Here is a 14,588-nt window from a genome sequence, read left to right on the forward strand (position 1 = left end):
TCCCTTCTTGGTTTCCACATTTATACTAGGAAATCATGCTTGCATTGTTATGATGCATTATGGTACTGGTAGTTGTATTATTAATTTACACATTTTGTCTTTACCAGGAAATCATGCTAGCATTATTATGATGCATTATGGTACTGGTAGTTACATTCACAATTATATCATTTATATCATGTCTACGGCATAAACATAGTTGCATGCAAAATGCTGGTATCGGTCAAATACATGTATATGATTCTTTCGTGTATAGATTGAGCTCATTATACCCAAAACTGCGTTATCTCTAAGTGAGATACAATCAGTTCTATTAACACATCCAACCTTAGTGTAATGGTATGTGCTTTCTCATTGTTAATGAACTTAGCATTTGTAGTATAGCGCATTGTAATCTTTTATAGGGAATAAGTGCCCTCATTTTAAGACATTTATACATTCTACATGTTAGACCTCCATATATATTGTTTCCAACTAGATTGTCTATTCGGATGTTTAAGATTAATCAAAGGTGCACATAAAGTTCTTCATCGCCATTTAATCCTCCAGGGATTTTTGTTTTAAATCGAATGATCAATCTTGACTCTAATCTGCGTAAGGTCATCAGTCTGTTTCCACCTCTCTCCTTTAATGGTACTGTTGCTAGTCCACAGTACGTCATATCCTTCCATGTCTTTTTCTCTTTTGCATGGGTTAGCATGTGCTTAGCCATAGCATAACTTAAGTCACAGTTCTCAATTGCTCGGATATGTTCCAGTATCCTTTTATGTAAAGGACAGATGGTGCTTCCGATGCACCTCTTTCCACAAAAACATTGCAATAAGTACACCACATGTGTTGTTTTACACGTGATGGTGCTTTCCACCATGAAGACTTTTCCTTTCGGATCCTTTATTTTGGATAGATTGCGTCCTACTTGGCAGGCCTTGCATTGCATGCATTTTGTAAAACCCTGTCGTTTACCCTCTAACCAATTCTTAGTCTTTTTCTTTTCTTCAAAGTGGCTGTTGACCAGTTTATCCTATAAGGACGGTGCTTTTCTGAATGTCATTTTAGGAAACTGGCCAAGTTCTTTTCCTATGTCCGGATCTTTTTGCAGGACATGCCAATATTTTTCTAGTGTTTTTCGTATTTTATGGCTTTCTTTTGAGTAGGTCAGTATCATTCTAATCGGTTCCTTCATGTTTTTTTCAGTTTTTATTTCTTGCTGCGGTATCAATGTTTCAATTCGATTCTGTTTTCTTGCTCTTTGTTCACCTCGATCTATATCACATTTTTTGTATCCCCTGTTGCTGAATCTATTTGCAGTTTCTTTGAATTTCTTGTTCATTTCAATTTGATTAGAACAGTTCCTCTTCATTCTGATGAATTCACCATACGGTATATTCTTTTTCAAAACTTCAGGATGAAAACTTCGTCCATGTAATATGCTATTCGTAGCTGTAATTTTTCTGTGAACAGTAGTTTCTAGTTGACCGTTATGGACATAGACCTTAGTATCCAAAAATACTACTTCACTTGTGCTTATATTGTGGGTGAATTTCAATCCTATTTCGTTTTCATTCAGGATGTCCATATATGCCAGAAATTCATCATTTGGTCCATTCCATATCAAGAATAGGTCATCAATAAATCGCAGCCAGAGGATTACCCTGGCTGTGAATTGGTCGTTTCCTTCTCTCCAAGCCACCATTTTCTCCCACCATCCCATCACTAGGTTGGCGTAGCTTGGAGAGAAGGAAACTCCCATCGCTGTACCACAGATTTGGGTGTAGTGTACCTTATTGAAAAGAAAAACATTATTTTTAAGGCACATCTCCACCATTTCAATAAGCATACCACAATGCTTCAATTGGTCTAGAGGTTTCTGTTTCAAAAAATATTTTACTGCTGTCAGCCCCAGTTCGTGATTTATAGAGGTGTAAAGAGATACAACATCTATGGTTACCAGCCGGTAACCATCCATCCATTCAATGTTCATCAACTGTCTGAGGAAATCCCCCGTGTCTTTTATATACGAGGGTAAGGTAGGCACAATGGGGGCTAAAAAATGGTCAACATACATGGCGACATTCTCATATAGAGACCCACAACTGGAGATGATCGGTCTCCCAGGGGGATTTCCTCAGACGGTTGATGAACATTGAATGGATGGATGGTTACCGGCTGGTAACCATAGATATTGTATCTCTTTACACCTCTATAAATCACGAACTGGGGCTGACAGCAGTAAAATATTTTTTGAAACAGAAACCTCTAGACCAATTGAAGCATTGTGGTATGCTTATCGAAATGGTGGAGATGTGCCTTAAAAATAATCTTTTTCTTTTCAATAGGGTACACTACACCCAAATCTGTGGTACAGCGATGGGAGTTTCCTTCTCTCCAAGCTACGCCAACCTAGTGATGGGATGGTGGGAGAAAATGGTGGCTTGGAGAGAAGGAAACGACCAATTCACAGCCAGAGTAATCCTCTGGCTGCGATTTATTGATGACCTATTCTTGATATGGAATGGACCAAATGATGAATTTCTGGCATATATGGACATCCTGAATGAAAACGAAATAGGATTGAAATTCACCCACAATATAAGCACAAGTGAAGTAGTATTTTTGGATACTAAGGTCTATGTCCATAACGGTCAACTAGAAACTACTGTCCACAGAAAAATTACAGCTACGAATAGCATATTACATGGACGAAGTTTTCATCCTGAAGTTTTGAAAAATAATATACCGTATGGTGAATTCATCAGAATGAAGAGGAACTGTTCTAATCAAATTGAAATGAACAAGACATTCAAAGAAACTGCAAATAGATTCAGCAACAGGGGATACAAAAAATGTGATATAGATCGAGGTGAACAAAGAGAAAGAAAACAGAATCGAATTGAAACATTGATACCGCAGCAAGAAATAAAAACTGAAAAAAACATGAAGGAACCGATTAGAATGATACTGACCTACTCAAAAGAAAGCCATAAAATACGAAAAACACTACAAAAATATTGGCATGTCCTGCAAAAAGATCCGGACATAGGAAAAGAACTTGGCCAGTTTCCTAAAATGACATTCAGAAAAGCACCGTCCTTACAGGATAAACTGGTCAACAGCCACTTTGAAGAAAAGAAAAAGACTAAGAATTGGTTAGAGGGTAAACGACAGGGTTTTACAAAATGCATGCAATGCAAGGCCTGCCAAGTAGGACGCAATCTATCCAAAATAAAGGATCCGAAAGGAAAAGTCTTCATGGTGGAACGCACCATCACGTGTAAAACAACACATGTGGTGTACTTATTGCAATGTTTTTGTGGAAAGAGGTACATCGGAAGCACCATCTTTCCTTTACATAAAAGGATACTGGAACATATCCGAGCAATTGAGAACTGTGACTTAAGTTATGCTATGGCTAAGCACATGCTAACCCACGCAAAAGAGAAAAAGACATGGAAGGATATGACGTACTGTGGACTAGCAACAGTACCATTAAAGGAGAGAGGTGGAAACAGACTGATGACCTTACGCAGATTAGAGTCAAGATTGATCATTCGATTTAAAACAAAAATCCCTGGAGGATTAAATGGCGATGAAGAACTTTATGTGCACCTTTGATTAATCTTAAACATCCGAATAGACAATCTAGTTGGAAACAATATATATGGCGGTCTAACATGTAGAATGTATAAATGTCTTAAAATGAGGGCACTTAGTCCCTATAAAAGATTACAATGCGCTATACTACAAATGCTAAGTTCATTAACAATGAGAAAGCACATACCATTACACTAAGGTTGGATGTGTTAATAGAACTGATTGTATCTCACTTAGAGATAACGCAGTTTTGGGTATAATGAGCGCAATCTATACACGTAAGAATCATATACATGTATTTGACCGATACCAGCATTTTGCATGCAACTATGTTTATGCCGTAGACATGATATAAATGATATAATTGTGAATGTAACTACCAGTACCATAATGCATCATAATAATGCTAGCATGATTTCCTGGTAAAGACAAAATGTGTAAATTAATAATACAACTACCAGTACCATAATACATCATAACAATGCAAGCATGATTTCCTGGTATAAATGTGGAAATCAAGAAGGGACAAATGTTTGTAACCGTGAGCAAGATCGAAAGATTGAAACGCGTTGGTTAACAATAAACCTGCTGTAGAAAAACATCCTGGTGGAGTGCGAGTATAATTTCACTTGGTGGCAAATTAATCACAGGGAACGCCCATCCCTGAGACTCGCACCGGCTGTGAGAAGCGTGCCCTCGGTAACGGGATTAAGTTGGTGGTAAATATATATATATATATATATATCAATGCTCGAAGGTGTCCACCTCTGAGTAGCACGCGAACTGCAGCTTGGTTTATGTATAGGTGAGGACGGAGATCCACTCGTAGACGCCGCTCCGTACGGGATCTGCCCGACGCGTTTCGAAGCTCCATATGCTTCGCTTCAGGGGCTTTAACGGAAGCGGTGTGCGCAACCGCCGACCCACTTCCCCATTTTATATATAACACACCCACCGGTGGGAAGCTCAAATGAGACTGTGCATTCTGGGAAGTGTGGTCCGGGAAGCACACAATCAAGACCTGTATGGACTCCACAAGTGGGCCCGTCCTCGATTCCAAGTACGACTGCTGCTTCACTTTAGTGACCCCCAGGGTACCGGGGTGGTGCATACTCTGCGGCTGGACGGCCGTGTATAAATCAATGCTCGAAGGTGTCCACCTTTGAGTAGCACGCGAACAGCAGCTTGGTTTATGTATAGGTGAGGATGGGGATCCACTCGTAGACGCCGCTCCGTACGGGATCTGCCCGACGCGTTTCGAAGCTCCATATGCTTCTCTTCAGGGGCTTTAACGGAAGCAGTGTGCGCAACCGCCGACCCACTTCCCCATTTTATATATAACACACCCACCGATGGGAGGCTCAAATGAGACTGTGCATTCTGGGAAGTGTGGTCCGGGAAGCACACAATCAAGTCCTGTATATATATATATATATATTTTCACTGAAAAAGCGTAGGTTAAAGTAAAGTTTTAGTTAGGTGAATATGTGTCAGAGTACAGATCTAAATACCACTAACCCGGGATCCACTGCATAGCGGGGGGATGTGCGCTGATATATAACCTTTCACCCTTCCTGTGGTATCTCCCAAGAGTGCGTCAATATAATACTCAAGCAAGAAACACCAGTTAGGGGAAAGGGACAAAAGAAACAAAACCTAAAGAAGACGTAGCAGTGTCGATTACATCTCCGGAGAACTTCCCTGGTAGGATGTGTGGGATGTGCTCCAACTCTAGCCTCTCTAACCAGAATGTTTAACCTTGTGAGACCTGCAGTAAAACAAGAGGGGGAGAGAGGGCGATACCAGTGTGCCAAGTGAACAGCATGTAACTCTACCGTAGGGTGAATGTGCATGCACTTACGTTCTACACTGCCGCATTCACTCTACATATAATGGTCATCCAGAATTGTGGGAAACTGTCCTTTCACAGACGTTTCTTAGCATAGTCTCGCAACTGGCCAGGAAACCAAGTTATCATTAAACTCATGTAAAACTAAGTATAAGCAATGTGCTTATCTGAGTGATGCCCTTCAGGTAAACTCCAGATAACTAGCACTCCTGTGCTAGGCAGCTTAAGAAACGCGGAATTGTTCCCAATGATATATGTTTCATAATAAATATAAAGTATGTCACAAAGCGCTCCTGCGCTATACAAGACAATTCCAAAACAAAAACAAACATTAGACAAAAATAACCAGGGATTCTAAGTTGCAACAAATGTATCCTTTCCTGTTCCCATCGATGTGCTCCAGCGCGGGAGCAAGGAAAGGTAAATTTGCACGTCCGAGCGTTTAAACAGGATACAAGGATTCCACGTAGCAACAAATGTATCCTTTCCTGTTCCCATCGACGCGTTCCAGCTCGGGAACGAGGAAAGATGAATTTGCTCATCCGAGCATTTAAACAGGAAACAAGGATTCCATTCTGCTCTAAATCAAAGCCTCAGCGCTGACAATAACCAGGGCAGCTTCACTCTGTCCTCCGACTCGAATTGTCAAGCACTGGACAGTTCGAGTTCGGAGATATTTAAACCCTGGCAACCGGATTCCACTTACGGACCCCTCCTCCACGGGTATTCTGGGTGATGTAGTCCATGTTATTCACACCCAACACAACCATGTAACTGCATTCATACCTAATAAAGAAGGTGTTTGCTCTTGCACCCTACCAGAGTCATGACAATATGTTAATGACAACATTATTGTTTTGAACTACAAACAACAAAGAAATTCCCCCGCTATAGTTTGCAGACCTAATTATAACTTGGCCCTGGCCATGCACTGCTTATGACCACACATATTACATCACTCATGATCTGCTCTATGACAGGCCCTGCCTCCAACTCCCCGAGGTAGCCACCCAGATGTAAACATCCCTACGCCTTTGGTCATGCATGGCGTGGGGTTAGCTGCAGGGCCTGTGTTGCAGCCAGGACCTGCTTCCAACTCCCCGCAAACAGTCAACCGCAAGCTCCACACAGCCTTTGGCCATGTGCAGCAGGGGCTTGGGCCAAGGGTCTTGGACTGCCATCATGCCCTGTGCCCAAACCCTCAACAGGCTCCAACCCCACACGAAGGCCTTTGGCATAAACAGCAGAGGGTTGGCCTTCGGGCCCCAGGGACCCCATGCTCTGGGGCCAAAACAATTATATAATAAAGGGATTTGGGTGTGCAGCCCCCTCCCTTACCCTTACTTGGCCCGAGAACCCCAACTCCTGGGGCCTATTTCAATAAAAAGGGCAGGGGAATTTGTGGCCCTCTCCCCAACCCTAAAGGGCTCCAGGGACCCTATCCACGGGGTCAAATAAAATTAAAAAGGCGGAGGGCATGCAGCCCACCTCCATGAGCTTTAATAGGACCTGGGGACTACATCCCCTGGTGCCAAAAACAATAAAAAAGGTGAGGGGGCCATGCAGCCCCCCTCCCCAAACCTTCTTGGGCCCAGGGGACCGGTCAGACCTTTGATCCAACTAGCACACACAGTGTGTGCATTAAGAGCTAAAAGAAACCTGATTAAAACGAGAAATCACCCTATGAGTAACCATTGGAAAATGCTATGTTGCGAGCGGAATTCCAAGATGGCCACCGACTCAAAAGATACATTAATGGTCTAGTTTATTTCCTCACAGGTGCCTGAATCTAAGGTGAAGCGTGCATTCAATAACAAATGCGCACGTCACCAGAGAAATTCCAGAGATGGTACCTTAGAGTTAACGCAGAAATTCATTTTCCCTGCCGAAAATCGTGTCTGGTTTTCTCCCGGTTTAAGCACCCATGGAATCCTCGTCGGGAGTTTGCTTCCTTGCCTCGTCGTGCAGTCTCCAGTGGCGGACATCCAAAGTAAGGGACGTGTTGAGGCGTTCCCTCACAAGACAATTACTGACAGGCTTCTTGTCGGTTAACCCGTTAACCACTGTTCTCAGTGACCTGCACTCAACAAGTGAGAGAAAGAGGAGAGAAGATAAGTGGTTGCAGGTTTCTATTTGAAATAAATAACAAGACTAGAAAACTAAGAAAAGAAAACACTTAATAAGGTTGAACTGTTAAGAAAAGAAACTTACCTTGTTGTATATTCTCCAATGCTGTAAAGAAAGAAGTAGAGAAGAAGTTAAGTTTCAATTAGTAGAAAAGGTTGTACAGATAAGGATATAAATAGTTACTCAGTATTTTCCACGAAGAAGAATATAATGAGAAGAGTTAAAACAGTATCTACAGGAAGTTAGGTAAGGTACTAGAGTTACATTAGATAATTTATATTAAAATTGGATAGGAAACATAGTGATTATATTATTGCCTGACAGATTAAACTTCCTGAGTTCTATTACAAAAGACAAGAAAAGAAGGAAGAAGAGAAGCTTAATATCTGGAGCATTAGGTTTGTGGTAGAGCTAGGATTGGTATTTAGACTAGTTTTAGAGTAGAGTAGGAAGTACATTAATATCTCTCTTTAGTGTTATCAGGACTTCTCGGAGTTTCAGTCTGCGGGACGGACGAAAGTCATGAGAAGCTGAAAGAACAGTTCCAGAACCTGTCTCTTCTGTTGTTTGTTATTTTATCCACCACCCCCCCTTCCCCCTTTGGGATCTTTTAGAGTCTAGATCTTAATTAGACACTGGAGTATCCTTGAGAGGGAGTTGGGAACTAGCATCTTCTGTTCCTGTGCAAGTCCGTGGTAAGAGCTCACTGATAGTCTTGACAGAACCCCATCTCTGGAACCAAAATTTATGGTGAGGGGGACATGCAGCACAGCTCTCACAGCCCACACAGCTCTCACAGGTCTCACAGCCCTCACAGCCCACGCAGCCCTCACAGCCATCACAGCCCACACAGCTTTCACAGCCTACACAGCTCTCCCAGCCCACACAGCCCACACAGCTCTCACAGCCCACACAGCTCTCACAGCTCTCACAACCCACACAGCTCTCACAGCCCACATATCCCACACAGCTCTCACAGCCCACACAGCTCTCACAGCCCACACAGCTCTCACAGCTCTCACAGCCCGCACAGCCCACACTCTCACAGCCCACACAGCTCTCACAGCTCACACAGCCCACACAGCTCACATCCCACACAGCTCTCACAGCTCTCACAGCCCATACAGCTCTCACAGCCCACACAGCCCACACAGCTCTCACAGCCCACACAGCTCTCACAGCTCACACAGCCCTCACGGCCCACACAGCTCTCACAGCCCACACAGCTCTCACAGCTCACATCCCACACAGCTCTCACAGCCCATACAGCTCTCACAGCCCACACAGCTCTCACAGCCCACACAGCTCACATCCCACACAGCTCTCACAGCCCATACAGCTCTCACAGCCCACGCAGCTCTCACAGCCCACACAGCTCTCACAGCTCTCACAGCCCACGCTGCCCACACAGCTCTCACAGCCCACACAGCTCTCACAGCTCACACAGCCCTCACAGCCCACACAGCTCACATCCCACACAGCTCTCACAGCTCTCACAGCCCATACAGATCTCACAGCCAGCACAGCTCTCACAGCCCACACAGCTCTCACAGCCCACACAGCTCTCACAGGCCTCACAGCCCAAACAGCCCTCACAGCCCTCACAGCCACACAGCTCTCACAGCCCACACAGCTCTCACAGCCCACACAGCTCTCACAGCCCACACAGCTCTCACAGCCCACACAGCTCTCACAGCTCTCCCAGCCCACACAGCTCACACTCTCACAGCCCACACAGCTCTCACAGCCTACACAGCTCTCACAGCTCACACATCTCTCACAGCTCACACATCTCTCACAGCCCACACAGCTCTCACAGCCCACACAACTCTCACAGGCCTCACAGCCCTCACAGCCCTCACAGCCCACACAGCTCTCACAGCCCACACAGCTCTCACAGCCCACACAGCTCTCACAGCCCAAACAGCTCTCACAGCTCTCACAGCCCACACAGCCCACACTCTCACAGCCCACACAGCTCTCAGAGCTCACACAGCCCACACAGCTCACATCCCACACAGCTCTCACAGTTCTCACAGCCCATACAGTTCTCACAGCCCATACAGCCCACACAGCTCTCACAGCCCACACAGCTCTCACAGCTCACACAGCCCTCACAGCCCACACAGCTCACATCCCACACAGCTCTCACAGCCCATACAGCTCTCACAGCCCACACAGCTCTCACAGCCCACACAGCTCTCACAGCCCACACAGCTCTCACAGGCCTCACAGCCCTCACAGCCCAAACAGCCCTCACAGCCCTCACAGCCCACACAGCTCTCACAGCCCACACAGCTCTCACAGCCCACAGAGCCCACACAGCTCTCACAGCCCACACAGCTCTCACAGCTCTCACTGCCCACACAGCCCACACTCTCACAGCCCATACAGCTCTCACAGCCTACACAGCTCTCACAGCCCACACAGCTCTCACAGCTCACACAGCTCTCACAGCCCACACAGCTCTGGCAAAGATAATACCAGCAGCGAACAAGCACTGGCAAAGACAATAACGGCAGCAAACAAACACTGGCAAAGACAATAACGGCAGCAAAGTAACACTGGCAAAGACAATAACGGCAGCAAAGAAACACAGGCAAAGGCAATACCAGCAGCGAACAAACACTGGCAAAGATAATACAATCAGGAGGGCAGGGGCACGAAAAACGGCACAATCAGGGGACAGAAGGCCCGACAAACGGCACAATCAGGGGGCAGAAGGCAAGAAAAACGGCACAATTAGTGGGCAGAAGGCAACAAATACGGCACAATCAGGGAGCAGAAGGCAAGAAATACGGCACAATCAGGGTGCAGAAGGCAAGAAATATGGCACAATCAGGGTGCAGAAGGCAAGAAATACGGCACAATCAGGGGTGTAGAAGCCAAGAAATATGGCACAATCAGGGGGACAGAGGCAAGAAAAACGGCACAATTAGTGAGCAGAAGGCAACAAATACGGCACAATCAGGGAGCAGAAGGCAAGAAATACGGCACAATCAGGGTGCAGAAGGCAAGAAATATGGCACAATCAGGGTGCAGAAGGCAAGAAATACAGCACAATCAGGGGGGTAGAAGCCAAGAAATATGGCACAATCAGGGGGGCAGAAGCAAGAAATACGGCACAATCAGGGGGGCAGAAGGCAAGAAATACGGCACAATCAGAGAGCATCTTGCTCTGGTCCAAAAATCGGATCCCTAGGGCTGCTCAGGTGGTCCCACAAGGATATTACCATATTTAAACGTTATCCGCTAATAGAATTAGCATTTTAAAAACCTTGCAAATTCACTGAAAAAAACATAGGTTTCAGGCCTTATTTATTTAGAAATTAGCATTTAAAAAACCTTGCAAATTCACTGAAAAAAACATAGGTTTCAGGCCTTATATAGTTAGGAATTAGCATTTAAAAAACCTTTGAAATTCAGTGAAAAAAACATAGGTTTCAGGCCTTATATAGTTAGGTATTAGCATTTAAAAAACCTTGCAAATTTACTGAAAAAACCATAGGTTTCAGGCCTTATATAGTTAGGAATTAGCATTTAAAAAACCTTGCAAATTCACTGAAAAACCATAGGTTTCAGGCCTTATATAGTTAGGAATTAGCATATAAAAACCATTGAAATTGCTCCTATATAGTTAGTTGTACTAACTATATTTGGCGCACCCGCAATCCACTGCTGATGATGTCACATATTACATCATTCATGACATGGTCAGTGACATCACTGATGACATAATTTATATTTATATTTATATAAATATATATATACATATATATAGCAGTCTGAAAAGGGACATGCTGGGTCCCGTGACACCAACATTGCAGTGCAAATCAAGACGGCATGACTCCACAACGGGAGTGCAAGAAGCGCAGCGAACTACATGGACCAGCAAGCCTAGTGAAAAAATAAGCCTCCCGAGACGCCCACCAGAGGGAGAAATTCACAGAAAAGGACCATCTTGCTGGCGCAGCTGAACTTACTTGCCAGAAGCCGAAGGCGTCCTCATCCTTTGAAAAAGGTCAGCGGAATGACCGAAATGCATCAGGAAACGCCCGTCCTGCATAGCAAATAAATGCTTTTAAAATCACGGGAGGTGTGCGACTCGTCTTTCTTCTCTGAGGAAACTGTGTACATGTAATGAGGCTTGATCCTGCCTCGAACACCGCACCCCCACAAAGAGCACAGTAACTGCCCACACTAGGATCGTCAAGTGTCTCTGCTAGCGCATTTGGGCAACGAGCAGCCTCCAAAGACTGGACTTTGGAAACGTCCCAGCAGTCTGAAAAGGGACATGCTGGGTCCCGTGACACCAACATTGCAGTGCAAATCAAGACGGCATGACTCCACAACGGGAGTGCAAGAAGCGCAGCGAACTACATGGACCAGCAAGCCTAGTGAAAAAATCAGCCTCCCGAGACGCCCACCAGAGGGAGAAATTCACAGAAAAGGACCATCTTGCTGGCGCAGCTGAACTTACTTGCCAGAAGCCGAAGGCGTCCTCATCCTTTGAAAAAGGTCAGCGGAATGACCGAAATGCATCAGGAAACGCCCGTCCTGCATAGCAAATAAATGCTTTTAAAATCACGGGAGGTGTGCGACTCGTCTTTCTTCTCTGAGGAAACTGTGTACATGTAATGAGGCTTGATCCTGCCTCGAACACCGCACCCCCACAAAGAGCGCCGTAACTGCCCACACTAGGATCGTCAAGTGTCTCTGCTAGCGCATTTGGGCAACGAGCAGCCTCCAAAGACTGGACTTTGGAAACGTCCCAGCAGTCTGAAAAGGGACATGCTGGGTCCCGTGACACCAACATTGCAGTGCAAATCAAGACGGCATGACTCCACAACGGGAGTGCAAGAAGCGCAGCGAACTACATGGACCAGCAAGCCTAGTGAAAAAATCAGCCTCCCGAGACGCCCACCAGAGGGAGAAATTCACAGAAAAGGACAATCTTGCTGGCGCAGCTGAACTTACTTGCCAGAAGCCGAAGGCGTCCTCATCCTTTGAAAAAGGTCAGCGGAATGACCGAAATGCATCAGGAAACGCCCGTCCTGCATAGCAAATAAATGCTTTTAAAATCACGGGAGGTGTGCGACTCGTCTTTCTTCTCTGAGGAAACTGTGTACATATATATATATATATATATATATATATTCACTGAAAAAACCATAGGTTATAGACCATATATAGTTAGGAATTAGCATTTAAAAAACCTTATTTTACTCACACAAAACCATTGAAATTCCATATATAGTTAGTTGCACTAACTATATATCGCGCACCCGCAATCCACTGCTGATGATGTCACATATTACATCATTCATGACATGGTCAGTGACATCACTGATGACATCACTGATGACATCTCAAATGACATCACTGATGACATCTCATTTGATATCAATGACCACATCACTGATGATATCATTCATGTGACAATACAATGCATCTCCTCACATTTTAATATAACCTCTCTTTCACCCAGTGTTAAAAAGAGTATAATTTTTGAAACCATTGACACACCAATACTAGTTACTACATACGCACTCACTGATTGCTACGTCTACACACACCTTCACTCATTCACCCATACAATCATTCATACATACAATCACTCATCTTTACAACACTATCATATGCACTCATACACCTATACAGACACTCACAGTCTGCCACTCATCCATGGAGTTACTTACACACCTAGTCAGTCCTGTAAAGAATCAATGAGACTTCCATTTTCTTGTCCATACAGTTAAACATAGAGCACCTTACATTTTCAAACATGTACTAACACATACTTACTTTCTTATACAATCATTGATACAAGTACAGATTGATCTGCACAGAGTCACACACCTCCCAGCTAGCCACACACACATTCAGTCTCCCATACAAATACTTGGGCAATCAATCAATACCCCATATAGTTACTCATATAGCTACTGATCAACACATGCAGCAGTTTACAGAACAACAGACATAATGATGCACAAATTAAGACAGTTTAGTCACTAACCCATGCACTCAGTGAGACACATTTAATCAGTCACTCATACATTCAGTCATGCACCTACTAAATCCTTCGTCCAGACACTTACACATCCACTCATTCTTCAATATGTAAGACATATTTAAACTTTATAGAAACAAAAAATCACTGGATGTTGTTATCAGTGATGTCATCAGTGATGTCATTTGAGATGTCATCAGTGATGTCATCAGTGATGTCACTGACCATGTCATGAATGATGTAATATGTGACATCATCAGCAGTGGATTGCGGGTGCGCGATATATAGTTAGTGCAACTAACTATATATGGAATTTCAATGGTTTTGTGTGAGTAAAATAAGGTTTTTTAAATGCTAATTCCTAACTATATATGGTCTATAACCTATGGTTTTTTCAGTGAATTTTCAAGGTTTTGTAAATGCTAATTCCTAACTATATATGGTCTATAACCTATGGTTTTTTCAGTGAATTTTCAAGGTTTTGTAAATGCTAATTCCTAACTATATATGGTCCATAACCTATGGTTTTTTCTGTGAATTTCATTGGTTTTTTAACAGCTAATATCTGTAGCTGTAAAATGTATTCTTCTTTAAATCCAAAAATATATTTTATATGTTTATGAATAATTTTTTTTTTTAATATTTTTTTTTCTTCGTTCCCGCTTCGCAAATCGGGAAGCTTCCCGTTAGCTGACCTTGATGCCGCGAAATAGACCGCGAGCCGGTAAACGTTTCTTTACCGCAAGTGCCGCGTTACAAAACAACATCGTGACGCCTACCGTCCGCATGACGTTTCACGTTGTCGCGTGATACGTCATATGACGTACTACGTTAGCGAACTGGTACGCGAAGCGAGTCGCAAAGCGCAGGTTTCTGGAAGCAAACCGGGAGGCCCTGCAAAGCGCTTAACGTAAACACAGCAAGTCATGTGACTTGGTAATAACACTTTTCATTGGTTCATTTCACTTTTGGTTTCCTAATGATGTAAGACTAGGTCATATAATCTAA

General features: G+C 43.9%; 1 protein-coding gene across 1 annotated transcript in view; it reads left to right on the forward strand.

Moving 5' to 3' along the window:
* Positions 1-14,588, forward strand: part of SOAT2 (sterol O-acyltransferase 2) — a 463,801-nt gene that overhangs the window by 351,593 nt on the left and 97,620 nt on the right. The gene's annotated exons all lie outside the window — the stretch shown is intronic.

The sequence above is a fragment of the Lissotriton helveticus genome, chromosome 1_1 (assembly GCF_964261635.1).
Source record: "Lissotriton helveticus chromosome 1_1, aLisHel1.1, whole genome shotgun sequence".
NCBI classification, from domain to species: domain Eukaryota; kingdom Metazoa; phylum Chordata; class Amphibia; order Caudata; family Salamandridae; genus Lissotriton; species Lissotriton helveticus.